This window comes from Sceloporus undulatus, chromosome 2 (genome assembly GCF_019175285.1).
Source record: "Sceloporus undulatus isolate JIND9_A2432 ecotype Alabama chromosome 2, SceUnd_v1.1, whole genome shotgun sequence".
In the NCBI taxonomy this organism is placed as follows: domain Eukaryota; kingdom Metazoa; phylum Chordata; class Lepidosauria; order Squamata; family Phrynosomatidae; genus Sceloporus; species Sceloporus undulatus.
This window is the reverse complement of record NC_056523.1, coordinates 305,026,363-305,040,988: the sequence shown is the minus strand read 5'-3', so window position 1 is coordinate 305,040,988 and position 14,626 is coordinate 305,026,363.

Below are 14,626 nucleotides of genomic sequence, written 5' to 3'. Positions count from 1 at the left end.
ATAGATGCTTCCTCTCCTTTGGTCCCCGCGCTCCTGCTGAATCTGCAATGCGCAGCCACAGCTGTCTCCGCTGCCACCGCTGTCCCCCTGCCATCTCCCATCACCTCCTTTGTACATATGTAAATATTTACAGTTTTAGCGTTTTTTATTGTTAGGTGAAAATGGCAGAGGAATGTGTGTAGGGGTGCACTTTAAAGTCCAAACTTTCCAAGCAGCGCATGCGTACATGTTGCTCTAGGGTTAGGGTTAGGGTTAGGGTTACGAGTCTTAAAATGCGCTGCAGCTGTGCTGCAGCTTCCACACCTGCATGGCAGCGGACGCTGCAATTAAAGCCTGACTGCAAACTGCGCATGTTCCCAGACCCCAAATCATTATGCGACGCAGCAGACACGGAGCTTTTAAATGGGCAACTTAAATTAGCGGCGTAGCAATTCTGGTGTACCGGTGCAGCAGCTCTCATGGCTTCTTCCTCTTCTCGATATGTGTCAGCATTCAGGTAGGACTGCTCCAGTTTCTGCAAAATGTTTGGCTGGGACCATATAGCTATGAGGTCAGCCATCTCAGTATGAGACCAAGACGTCCCCCTGCCTTTTTTCGGGGTGCTGGTGGATGGCTGAGCCATCATGCCTGGTGGCAAAGGGGAGCCGCCACACAGCTGTGCCAGGAGCAGCCGAACTGTGCCCGTTCCCAGGTGAAAATGGCGCAGGAATGTGTGTAGGGGGACACTTTAAATTCCAAACTTTCCCTTATCACTTTCTACAACCAAAACATCCGCCGGCAAAACTTACAACTTCCCTCGATTCTAGCAACGCATGCGCACAAGTGGCTCTAGGGTTAGGGTTACGAGGCTTAAAATGCTCCGCAGCTGTGCCGCAGCTTCCACAGCTGCATGGCAGCGGATGTTGCAATTAAAGCTTGACTGCAAACCACGCATGTTCTGGACCCCGACCCATTATGCGACGCAGCTGACACGGAGCTTTTAAACGGGCAACTTATATTTGCGGCGTAGCAATTCTGACGTATCGGTGCAGCAGCTTACAGACGAAGATGCGCACTTACGCCGCAAATCAAAAAGAAGCGGGAAAAAGCAGCACCTTTTTAATGCCGCTTCTTCCCGCTTGGGGCGTGCGGGGGGGGGTGTTCATGACGGCATTCAGGTAAGGCCCGTCTGAAGGCTCTACCTTCATGACGTCATGAATACACCCTTTTTGCCCGTCTGTAACCCGCCAATGTTTGAATTTAGAATTTCCAATGTCTGCATCCATGGTATTCCTATAACATTAATTAAGAGGTCAGTCACTCTAAGAGTACAAACTACATAATATGGAAAACATGCTGTGTATAGTTTTATACAATCAGCCCATGGATTCACATGTATCCACTGATTCAGCCATTCACAGCTTGAAAGCTGAGGGCTGTGTTTTAGAATATATTTATTCCAAAAAGCAAATTTTGATTTCTACCATTTATAGAAGGGACAATATTTTACTATGACACTGTATTTAATGGGACTTGAGCATCTATGGATTTTGGTATCCACTGGGCGTCGTGGTCCTGGAACCAAACCCAGTGGATAACAAGGGCCCCCTGTATCTTTCTTCCTTTCTGTCCCTTCTTCCCTATTTTTGAAAGAGTGAATATATGCATACAGTCCCAGTCAATTGGTATTAGCCAAGATTTTAGGAAGGGGGGGTCCAGACTAAGTGCCACCATTATAATGGGGCTTGAGTGTGGCGGTGCAGCAGCACGCACCATTCATTTTTCTAATGGACGGGGGTTTCGGACCCCAAGAACCACCCCCCTGGCTACGGCCCTGTACTAGCATGCATACATCAGGGAATGTTTTCCCCCCATTGGCTTTTATTTGTTCCCCTGTGTGAGGATTTTAAAAAACCCACCTCTATCTGATTTTGTGTTTTTTTTGGGGGGGGGGGGCTACTCCCCATGTTTTTTTTTCTTTAAAGAAACCAGATGGAGGAGGGTTTAAACTTCTCCACCTGCACACCCTGCTTCTTATTTGGAATGGGGCTGCACACATTTTTTCTTGAAGCACTTATGATGGGAAGTAAAAATGAGCCCTGATAATATTATGTTCTGGGTGGAAGTGTGAGCTGTCAAGTCACAAAAATGATCCCTCTTTTCCCTCTTTCTAGCCAATCATTTTCTTTTTATGGAGAGCATGGATGAGGGAAAGGGTTAGTGTTCACAGTGTACTCTGAAGGATGAGCATGGCTCAAAGTACATATAAAACTATTTTGTCTTTTTTCATTCTTTTAAATCCATGAAGGGAAGCTATCAATATTTCCATAAATATATGTTCTTCAGTTATCGGATTCATGGTCAAACAAATGTAATAATTGTGACTTGACCCAGCATTGCTCAGTGAATGAGTTTGTCCACTGCTGCCTAATTCTGTATAATTTATTTGCTGTGAGCTAGAGAGGTGTTCATTATCATAAATAATGGATACATGGATTAATTTCATGGAAGGAGAAGCTAAATAAATAGAACCATTCAAGAGCATTTAATTTATTATTAATTAATGCAACAAAATAACATATAATGAATATATGCAATAAAGAGTTGCAAAGCCGAGAGCCAAGAAGACATACGAAGATGCCATAGCTGAAATCGCCTAATAGTTATGATGGAATTTTCCCAATAAGAGATCTACATGAAAGTTCCATTTGCAGTTGTGAGTCAGTATCTTAAATGCATGAGTATGTTTCATATTTATGACTTTCTCCCTCATTCTCTGAAAGTAGCAGGAATAGGGAGGAGGTTTAATGCTTTCGCTAGCATTGCTGACCAATTAAATGTACTACTCTCTATAGTTTCTATTCATCTTGGAAGGAAAGCTACCATTGAGGAGATTTTCCTGATTCTTCCCCTACCTGAGGTTACTGTTTTTAAATCGGAAAACCCAGGTCCCAGTCATACTACAGAGTTATTATTCCATTGTAACTGTCAAAGAATCATAGGCCTGATACAAATGGGTGCTTTGTGATGCCCTGGGGCCAGAATTAGGGCTTGGAAGGGCAGAGTATCCGCACACTCCCGAGCCCTAGAGTGCAGTGGTGGTGCCATTATGTCGCAGCCCCATGCACATGGGGGCTGCCATGATGACGCAAGCGCGGTGCAGCATTCGCACATCGGGGCACTGTGTTTGCATCATTGAGACACAACAATGGCACACTGATGGCAGTGGCTGTGTACACCAAAAAGAACCTGCTTTTAGTGGGTTCTTTTTGGTGTGGAGGGAGCCCATGCAGTTTGGTTGCTGTGGGCTTCCTCAGGAGCAAAAATGGGCAGCTCCAGCCTGCCCTTTCAGGGCAGGCTGTTGAGCTGCATACACTCATAAAGTTTCAAGAGACCACAAGGACCATCCAGTCCAACTCCTTGCCATGCAAGAATACAGTGGACCTTTGTTATACACTGGGGTTTGGTTCCAAGATCCTCCGTGGCTAACAAAATCTGTGTATGATCAAGTCCCATTAAATATAATGACATAGCAAAATGGTGTCCCTTATAAAAAATGGAAAATCGAGGTTTGCTATTTGAAATTTATACTCTTTTTGAAAATTTTCAAATGTATGCTTGAATCTGTGTATAAAAAAATCAGTGTATAAGAAGGGCTGACTGTATAATCAAAGCACACCTGACGGATGGCCATCCAACTTGCAAAGAAGGAGTCTCCACCACACTCTGAGGTAGCGTATTTCACTGTTGAATAGCTCTTACTATCAGGAAGTTCTTCCTAATGTTTATGTGGAATCTCTTTTCCTACAACAGAATCCATTCCTTTGTGTTCTAGTCTCTGGAGCAGCAGAATAGAAACTTGCTCCCTTCTCAATATGTCGTCCTTTCAGATATTTAAACATGGCTATCATGTTACCGCTTAACCTTGTCTTCTCTAGGCTAAACATACCCAGCTCCCCAAGCCACACCTCGTAGGATGTAGTTTCCAGACTTTTCACTATTTTGGTCACCCTCCTCTGGACACACTCCAGTTTATTAAGATCCTTCTTGAATTGTGGTGCCCAGAACTGAACACAATATTCAAAGTGAAGTCTGTCCAAGACAGAATATTGCTACTATTACTTCCCTGGATCTAGACATTACATTTCTACAGATGCAGCCTAAGAGCATTTTGGCTTTTTTTAGCTGCCACATCACGTTGCTGACTCATGTTCAGCTTGTAGTCTACTAAGACCTCTAGATCCCTTTTACTGCTTTCAAGCCAGGTGTCACCCATCCTATATAGGTGCATTTCATTATTTTCCTGCCTAGATGTAGTGCCTTACATTTCTCCCTGTTGAAATTCATTTTGTTAGTTTTGGCCCAACTTTCTAATATGTTAAGGAGGATGACCAAGATGGTATCCTCTGGGGTACTATCTACCCCTCCTAATTTGGTGTCATCCGCAAATTTGGTAAGCACACTCTCTACTACATCATCTAAATCATTTATAAATTTGTTGAATAGCATTGGGCCTAGGAGAAAGACCTATGACACCCTGCTATTCACTTCATCTCCAAGATGAAGAGGAACCATTGGTGAGCACCCTTTGGCCTGTCAACCAATTACAAATCCACTTAACAGATGTATTGTCTAGCCCACACTTTATTAGCAATTTTGCAAGAATATAATGGGGGAACTTGACAAAGGCCTTACTGAAATCAAGATAAGCTACAGCCACAACATTTGCCTTCATCTCAACCAGAGCACTCTACCAAGCTTGTAACTCTATACAAAAAAGAGATAAGATTAGTCTGGCATGACCTGTTTTTGAGAAACCCATGTTGACTTTTAGTGATCACTTCATTTCTTTCAAAGTGCTCATAAACTATTTCATGATCTGCTGCAGAATCTTTCCCTAGTACTGATGTCAGGCCTACTTGAGAGTAATTATTTAGTCCCCTTTCTTTCCTTTTTTGAAGATGAGGACATCATTTGCCCTCTTCCAGTGTGCTGGGACTTCTGTTCTCCAAGCATTCTCAAAGATTATTGCCAGTGGTTTTGAGATAAATTCTGCCATTTATCTGCCATATATTCTGTTCAACTGACTCTGGAGACTTGAATTCATGTAGAGTGGTAGTACTACTTCTTTATTCATTTTGTGATGCATTTCCCTGTTATAGTTCCATCCCGTGGAATCCTGGGGTTTGTAGTTTGATGAGGCTCTGGAGTGCTCTGGTTGAGAATTCTATATGTTGCTCCTTAAAGTGCCAATTCCAGGATTCAGTAGGATAGAACCATGGCAATTAAAGTGGAATAATACTTCTATAATTCTGTAGTATGAATGGGCCCTTAGACACATGAAACACATTTGTGCATTTCAAGTATTGTCTGTTCTGGACCACTGTCATGTCTTAGCGTTTTCACATTATCCCAATGAATGCCTTTCTTCTTCATTTTCTGTGATTTGGTGACAGGGAGAGGAATTAAATAATTTTTGTCTGGATTGCAAGCAGTAACAATTCCACCCAACAGTTTAATACCCCATGCTACTAAGTTTTAATGACAAAGATCCTTGGTGCTTCCCTTCCTAGTTATCTGATAGCCCCTATTCCATAAACTCCAGTTGGCTTGGATCATGCATACAGTTGCTTCTCCTTTTTCATTGGCTTGAAAATAGGTGTGGGGGCACACCATTCTTTCCCCCTCCGCTCGTCCTTCACGCATAAGTGAGGGATGCAAGTCTGAAGACTGCGAGAATGGAGGGAGGGCTGTATTTTTAAATCCCACATAGACAAGCGGACATTAAAGTAGGCAACTAGTTCAAATATTCTCTTGCCTAATCCAGTTCATTGTACTCCCAGAGACCTTTTCATTACCAACATATGCACTCTGCATCAATCTTCTCCCTTCTTAATCCCATCTAATGTGTTTCTCAACTATCCCTGTGACTAGCCAAGACCCTCTCTGTTCGATGGATGAGCAGGTCTGGCCACAACCAGTGGAAAATTCTTCAACTTCCTTCAACAGCAACATATCACATTTCATTTGTTTGCTCACACGTAGTAAATATTTTTTTTTAAAAAAATACCAAGTTACCTGACACCTACGGTGCTTTTTTTTTTTTTAAGGCAAAATAGTTTGTTTTGTTTTTTAAAGGGACTAAGTTAATTAGTGCCTGAGTGAGCAACATGCTTTTATACCTTTTAATACTCCATGATACTTGCCTGAGGTTGAAGTGTTTTTGATTAACTCCCTGTCCTAATGAAAACCATGAGAATGACCGTATGCAGGAGTTCTCTCTTTCTGATGTTACAAATAAAACTGCGGAAGTTTTCCAATATTTAACATGGCAGTGTCTCTACTCCCTCTCCCCCCCCCGCGCGCGCACACACACACACACACACACACATTCTCACCCCTTTTATCCACAAAGGGAGAACTTGAGCTAATTATGGAAGTGTTGGAAACAATTTCATCCAAAGATATGTCTGTTTTGTTGAAGTGGGCCTAAGGAATTGAGCCATGATATTGACAGAAGGGTGGGAGAGAAGTGTGTGTGTGTGTGGGGGGGGGGAGACAGTTTTAGGACATGTTAGGAGGAAAAGACAATGTTATGGAGTTTTTAATGTGTAGTTTTTAATCTTACATTGTTTAATCTTTTTTAAGGGGGGTATTATGTATATATGGATGTATTTTAACCTGTTGTATGCCGCTTTGATTGCCTGGCAAAAAGCGGGATAGAAATAAAAATTTATTATTATATTATTATTATATTATGGAGTTAAAGAGTTAAATCATGACATAAAGCGGTGATAGTTTGAGCTCCACAAAGTGAGCCACCAGAACATTTAGGTTTGTATAAGTCTGGGACCGATTACCTAACTAAATGTCATTGACTAACTTTATTCCTAAAACCATATGCAGCCCCCAGGCCTTGTGTGGGCCATCAAGGGGGCACTGTGGCCCTTGAGAGTCCCAGTTACCTCAAAGGACCTGACATCCTCCCTAAAAAGTTTCAGTCCACATAATAATTTTTAAAAAAGAAAAACCTTTACGGGGCTGCGAAATCCTGTTCTGGGATGCTCCCAACTCCCCCCATAAGAATAGCCTAAAATATGACTGGAAGTGATATTATTATTATTATTATTATTATTATTATTATTATTATTATTAGCCCACCTCTCCCTATGGATTGAGGTGGGTTACAATAAAAATAACAAATCAGTAAATCATAAAATTTCATAATTACAAACCCACCACCAACATAAGAATAAAACACTTTATAAAAAATTGAACAGAGATAACAGATTTCAAATTCAAATTCAAATTGTTTAAAACAGTTAAAAAAGATGGTAAAAATAGCTATGAGCAGACGGGGAAGTCTTTTCTTGGGGAGTCAGTCAGGGAAGGCTTGCTAGAAGAGATCTGTCTTGACCGCCTTCTTAAAGGCATCAAGGCTGGTAGTCTGACAGATCTCCTCCGGCAAGTCATTCCACAGTTTTGGAGTGGCTGATGAAAAGGCTCCTTTGTCAAGTGGCTGATGTTTCTAGTCACCTCAAATGGCAGCTACTGCAATGCACAATAGTGCTCCAGAACTCTGGAGGAGCAGCAAACGGAGAGAGATGGCCCTCTAGATTCCAGAGTGTGTCTATCCCATCTTAAAGCTTAGAGAAGAAACATAGCAGCAGCAGTAGTAGCAGGATAAACAGGGGGGGTCCCTTCTATTTTGGCACGAGGTAGTGTCAGGCAGGTTCCTTAGGCAGCTGATTCTGGGTGTCACAAAATGGCAGCAAATGGCTAATGGTCCTTGGTATCAACTGGAAATGCTCATGTCCCATTAAATATAATGGCATAGTAAAGTGGCATCTCTTATATAAAATGACAAAATCAAGGTTTGCTTTTTGGAATACACACACACACACACACACATTTTCAAGCTGTGGATTGTTGATCCATGGATAAGAAATCTGTGGATATGAAGGGTCAACTGTTATTTAATTTATTGTTGTTGATTTTTTTTACTGCCAGAGAGAAGCAGAAGGTGTTGCAGTTTACTTCAGATACTGAAATAACTTGATTGACCTCAAGATACTACAGCCCCAATCCAGCATGACGCTTGTGGAACTGTTGGAGTTTTTGGCCCACCCCTGTTGGCCCTGCAGCCCTCTTTGGTACCCAAAAATGGTACTCAGCATTCCATGATGGTGCATGTCATTGTCTCAGAACCAGCATAAGATACTTTACTGTCTAAACCAAAAGAAAAGATGACACCTCACCCTCAGCCATGTACACAACTAAACTGGATTGGTCACTGACTTTTCTTTCAGTGCTCATACGTTTGCATTGTTCCCCAACACTCCTGAGGGCAGTAGGTCAATTTAAAGTCATTAAATCATTGCCCTCCCACCTGTCAAGGAAGGATGGGAAGCCAAGGAGACAGAGTAGGGTAGAGATGAGCAAACTCTTGGTTTTCATTTCTGTGGTAATAGTCCCCAAATATTCTGCACTGGTCAGGTCTTATTTGGAGTACAGCATCCATTTCTGGATGCCCGATTTTTAAGGATAGAGACAAGTTGGTGCAAGTTCAGAAAAGGGCCACAAGGCTGATAAGAGGTATGAAGAACAAAATGTGAGGAGTGAATGGTAATACAACTGTAGTCTTTAAATAACTCAATGGCTGTCACAGAGAGGAAGCTATTTGTATTCTGTTGTCCCAGATGGTAGGACCAGGTCTAATGATTTGAAGTTACAGAAGAGTACATTTTGCATGAACACTAGAATACGAACACTAACAATACGAGTTATTTGGCAATGGAACCAACTGCCTAGAGAGGTTGTATGGTCTCCTTCTTTGAACATATTCAGAAAGTGTCTGGAGAGCTACCTGCTGAGGTTGTTTTACCTGGAGGTTCTGCTGTGAGCAGGGTTTGGATTCAGTGGCCCCTGACACCCTTTCCAACCCTAATTGTATGATTGTATGATTCTAATGTCTGCATTTTTTCCAGGTACCCTAAAAGCATCAAATCCCATCTGGCCTTGGAAGCTAAGTAGGGTCAGCCCTGGTTAGTACTTGGATGGGAGACTGCCACCACCAGGTGCTGTAGTTTATATTTCAGAGGAAGGAACTTGCAAAACCACCTCTGAGTATTCCTTGCCTAAGAAAATCCTATGAAACCTATGGGTTCACCATAAGTCAATACAGTGGATCCTTGTTATACGCTGGGGTTTGGTTCCAAGATCCCCCGTGTATAACAAAATCCGTGTATGCTCAAGTCCCATTAAGTATAATGACATAACAAAATGGTGTCCCTAATAAAAAATGGAACATCAAGGTAAATTTATACTTTTTTGGAACATTTTCAAACCATGTATGCTTAAATCCGTGTATAAAAAATCCGTGTATAAGAAGGGCCGACTGTACCAACTTGAAGGCATGTACACGCACACAGACACACATATAAGTTAATTATTTCCTATTTCTGCATCATTTTGCAAGTATTTTTTAAATTTATATTTGATGTTTCCACTAACATACACATTTTTCTTTGTACATACTGTAAGATTTTTGTATGCAGTGTTTTACCAGAGGATTTCATCTCAACATTTGGAGAAGCACAAATACTGTACCATAACTGAGTGTTGATTCATTTCAGGAAGTGTGTATTAGGTTAGCCATTATTAAAATGCCAGCCAAATAAATGTCTTCCTCTAAACCATCGTCTGGGAAAGAAGAGAAACTGGGTTTTTAAAATATGTGCTAAATTATATTAAAAGCTTTTCCCAGTGCTTACCAAATCTTTAAAACTGAGCCCAAGGCAAAAGACAGACATATTCTTTATTAGGGATATATAGAACACAGTCACAAGTCAGTTAACAAAGCCTCTGACAATGAAGTTCCCTTTTGCAAAGCTTTGCACCTGACCAACTCCTTTTTACTTTTTGTACTCTGTCTTACTGGAAATTTTTAAACAACATTGGCATTCAGAGGAATGTGAAGGATGGCTGGAGAAACACAGAAACACAGACTTTTGGTGTCAGGTTGCAGAAGTCTGTTTGCAGTAAACCTTGAAAATGGGAAAGAATAGAATTCTACTCTAGCTGCTTCTAGGTGTCTGTCCCTGCCTACAAAAGGCAAGGTGAATGGTAACTGCCTCTGGAATCCCTTACAAACTGTGATACCTTTATTGGCCAACCAAAATGCACCATATACTTGTTGCAAGCTTTCATCTTGCCTGATGAAGAAGCCGACGGAGCTTTGAAAGCTTGCAACGAGTATATGTGCATTTTGCTTGGCCAATAAAGGTATCACTGATGGATTGTTGTTTGTATTTGTTAAATAGCTAACACAGCTCCCTCTGAATGTTTTCTGTATTGTGAGATAACACACTGTAGTTGCAACAGGGGAACCATGAAGAGTAGCCTGTGGACTGGGACTTCAAGCAAGGTAAAATATTTTTCCCCTGTATTCTGGAATCCCTTGTTGATTATGTATGAACAAGAAAACACAAGGAATGGGGAAAGTAGTTACTTCTGCCTATTGTTTCTTGAAGTGACTTCCAGAAAGTTCAAAATGTTTTTCTTTACTTATGCAAACCTTACCTGACTTTATTTTACATGTGCATATAATTAGTTTTAAATAAAATGGTTGTTGAAACATGTTATAATGCCCTTTTTAGTGGTACAGGAAGCTATTCTCTATTCCTTTCATGTCATTTCTCCCTCTAGTACCAAAATTTCTGTGAAAGAAGTAGTGCCCAGGAACATATCTGGTCTTGAATCCTGTTCACTAGTCAACATTCAGCTTGTCAACATACTTCTTGAATGGTGAGGAACGGGACACAATATTCTAGGTAAGGTCTGATCAAAACAGAATAGTGTGGTACTATTACTTTCCTTGATTTTTAGGGACATATACATAACAGAGATGAGTATCGCCCCCTACAGTCGATTACAACTAGACATTCATGTCTTTACCTTTTAATAATAATGATAATAATAATAATAATAGTTTTTATTTGTATATTTCCCACCTCTCCCCGTGGATCTACACTATGCTTCCATTGATGCAGCCTAGAATTGAACTGGCATTTTTAGATGCTGCATCACATTGTTGACTCATGCTCAGACTGTGGTCAACTAATACTGCTAATTCTCTTTTGCATGAACCCATCCTATAGCTGTTCAATCCATTTTTACTGCCCAAGTGTGGTATCCTACATTTCCCCCTGCTAAAAATTCATTTTGTTAGTTTTGGCTTAGCTTTCTAATCTGCTAAAGTCTATGACTAATATTTGAATTTTTGCCCCAAGAAGAAGAAGACCAAGATGAAGGCCCCATCTGCACCACAGATATAATAAAATTTGACACTGCTTTAACTGCCATGGCTCAGTGCTATGGAATTCTGGGATCTGTGGTTTTGAAAGTTATTCAGCCTTCTCTATCAGAGCGCTCTGGTGCCACAACAAACTACAAACCCCAGGATTCCATAGCATTGAACCATGGAAGCTAAAGTGGTGTCAAACTGCATTATTTCTACAGTGTAGTTCAGACTGAAGACAGAGGATAGGGAGGGAGTCCTGATACTCAACAAATCCTGTCAGAGAAAAGGAAAATAGCCATGAGATTATTGGAGATAATTAATTTTGGCATAAATTGTGCACCAATTGCACAAATTATGTGATTTCCACGTATATTTTGCACATATGAAATTTCTCCAATGAAATCCCAAAGTGCATAAAGTGCTTGAAAACTGCGCAGAAGCACTTGTATTCTCACAGAGGAGGGGAATATTGCTCAAATTATTTGTTCTTGCATTTATATCCTTATACACCAGAGCCCAGCAATCATTCACATGGTAATTACATTTCTAGGACCATGGGGCTCAAGAAAGAAGGTGACCACTATAAAGAGAATGTGTGACTCACTCTTTAATTGTTGACATTAACAAAGCAAACTAATAAGAGCTACAAAGCTGCAAAATTAGATAAAAATGGATGCCATCTTAAAAGAAATCCATTCTGGTTCATTGAAGTCTTACAATTAAACAACTAAGCTATCTGTTTCTTTCGACTGCTTTACTACAAAAGAGCTAAATTACAGGGATCAACTTAATTCTCTATACATTCAAGTTCAGTTTTTGGGTGGTTGCTTTTTTTTGTTTGAAGGTAACCTCTTCATGTTCAAAGCAAGCACATTTACTTTGAAAAAAAAAACCCGTCTGGGGGTAATTTGTGTTTTGAATACAGCTGTCCACTGACAGTAAATAGACACATTAAATGCACATTAGCTTTTGACATGGAAGAAGCTCCAAGAAGATGTAATTTTTATCTTCACACTGTACCTCAGCTCCCTCTTTTCCAGCCTTCTGTGTCTGCCAGACCTCTGTTCCTGAAGGTTGTCCAGTCTCTGGAGAAGATACTGAAGGTTTATAGGCTGTGTGGTTATAGGTAGTGGTGAGGAACAACCTATTCTTCGGTCCACTTCCCATTAATATAACTACTCAGTTGGATATTGATCAAAATCCGAAAAGCATCTCAAAAGTCACAAAAGTGCAAATATTAAAGAATAACGCCATCTTAGTCCATGCACTGTCTGAGGAAGTGCAAATTATCTAGGTTCAACTTAAAATGCAAATAAAACACAATAGAGTAACCCTACTGAATCAATATAGAGCCAGTGCGGCATAATGATGTGAGTGTTGGACTAAGTCTTCAGGAAACTAGGGTTCAAAGTCCTCCTTGGCCATGGAAACCCACTGGTGATCTCTCAGACCCACTATGGCTACTTTTCAATACACTGAACAATTGTTTACCTCCTGTCTACCGTTCGCCTACTGGGTGAACTTGAGTAAGTCACACTCAGCTTCAGAGGAAGGCAATGGCAAATCCCCTCTGAACAACTCTTGCCAAGACAAACCCCTTTATAGGGGCTGCTTATGGTTGCCATAAGTTGAAAATGGCTTGACAGCACACAATAAAAACAACAGAATTGATGGGATTTACCTATGTAGTGATACGCAGGTACAGTACACTGTATTTTTGGCAAAATTGTGTACAAAATGTGTACAATTAGGAAAACTTGTGCACCAACAGGCATGTGAATTTTGTGTGGATTTTTTTTTTAAAAAAATGCACATTGAGGTGGAAATGAAATAAAACAAAATCAACACTGGAAATATAAGAAACTGAGAAAAATGGAAACAGACGGTTTCGTCCATTCTTAGGGTACAGTTGTGTTATGTGTTGTGTGCCCTCAAGTCATTTCCGACTTATGGCAACCCTAATGCAAACCTATTACAGGGTTTACTTGGCAAGTTTGTTGAGAGAGGGTTTGCCAACTTCTGACACTGTGACTTGCTCAGGTTCACCCAGTAGGCTAGAAGTAGACTGGATGTAAACAATCATTCAGTGTAATAAAAAGTAGCCATAGTGGATCTGCTTTGAGAGTTTGAATCAAGCAAATCAGGTACAATGACTGAAGTTACAAATTTTGCCTTGTCAGATGGATTATATGATAGCAATATATAGACAGATTCTCCAGCAACTGTAATTTCTGTTTTGTTTTGTTTGGTGAGCTGCAGTGTAGTGGATAGACAGGAGAACAGAGTTTGAATTTTTGCTCATCAATTAAGTTACCATAAGCCAATCACAGTCTCTTGATCTCCCTTACTTACAATGGTTTTGGTGTGGATAAAACCAGGATACCATCATCCAGGGATGACAGAGAATTTCACTTCAATTCTTTTTTTTAAAATAAGGGTTTATTAACATTTTCAGATTTCTTGATAATCAGGATAGAAAGAAATTGAGATTTAAAGACTCCAAAGGGAAAGAAAAATAATAAAACTGATAAATTCATCCATATGGGCGTTATCTGGATTTGAATCCTTGGATATTCAAACATGTTATGGTATTAAACTCAGGTTGCAACCTTTCACCCCCCTAAAAGACTAAACATCTTTAACATACAGTCCTGTCCATATTAGAAATAAGTCTTGTATTTGGTTAGTAAAATGGGGGAGGATTTTGTTTCAGTTTGTTTTTCAAGAATGTAACAATTTCTTTGCATTTAGAATGGGAAAAACTTGAGGTGCTATATCAAAAAAATGTATCAGAAAACACGTTATTAGAAAATTGACACATTGACGCATTTCCCCCTTCTAAACCCTTAAACTATCTGCAGAGGAGCTGTTCAATGCAACACTTATCAATAAATTTTGTTTGACAGAGTTTTTTGGACTGTATAATGCAACATTAAAATTAAAGGGCCACGTTAATACATTCAGATTTTTAAAGAAGTAACTAGAGATATTTTAGTTACTTTTGGAAATAACATCTGTGTATTCATACAGTCCAGAAAAATGAGCAACATGCTCAAAAGGCTAAGCTGTGGCATGCCCATATGTCTATTTTTAATTTTTGCTGGCATTGAAATAAATAACTGGTGGTAGCATAGAATCATAGAATCATAGAGTTGGAAGAGACCACAAGGGCCATGCAGGAAATCTCAATCAAAGCATACCTGACAAATGGCCATCCAGCCTCTGTTTAAAGACCTCCAGGGATGGAGACTCCACTACACTCCGAGAATATGTGTTCCACTGTCGAACAGCCCTTACTGTCAGAAGTTCCTCCTAATGTTGAGGTGGAATCTCTTTTCCTGGAGC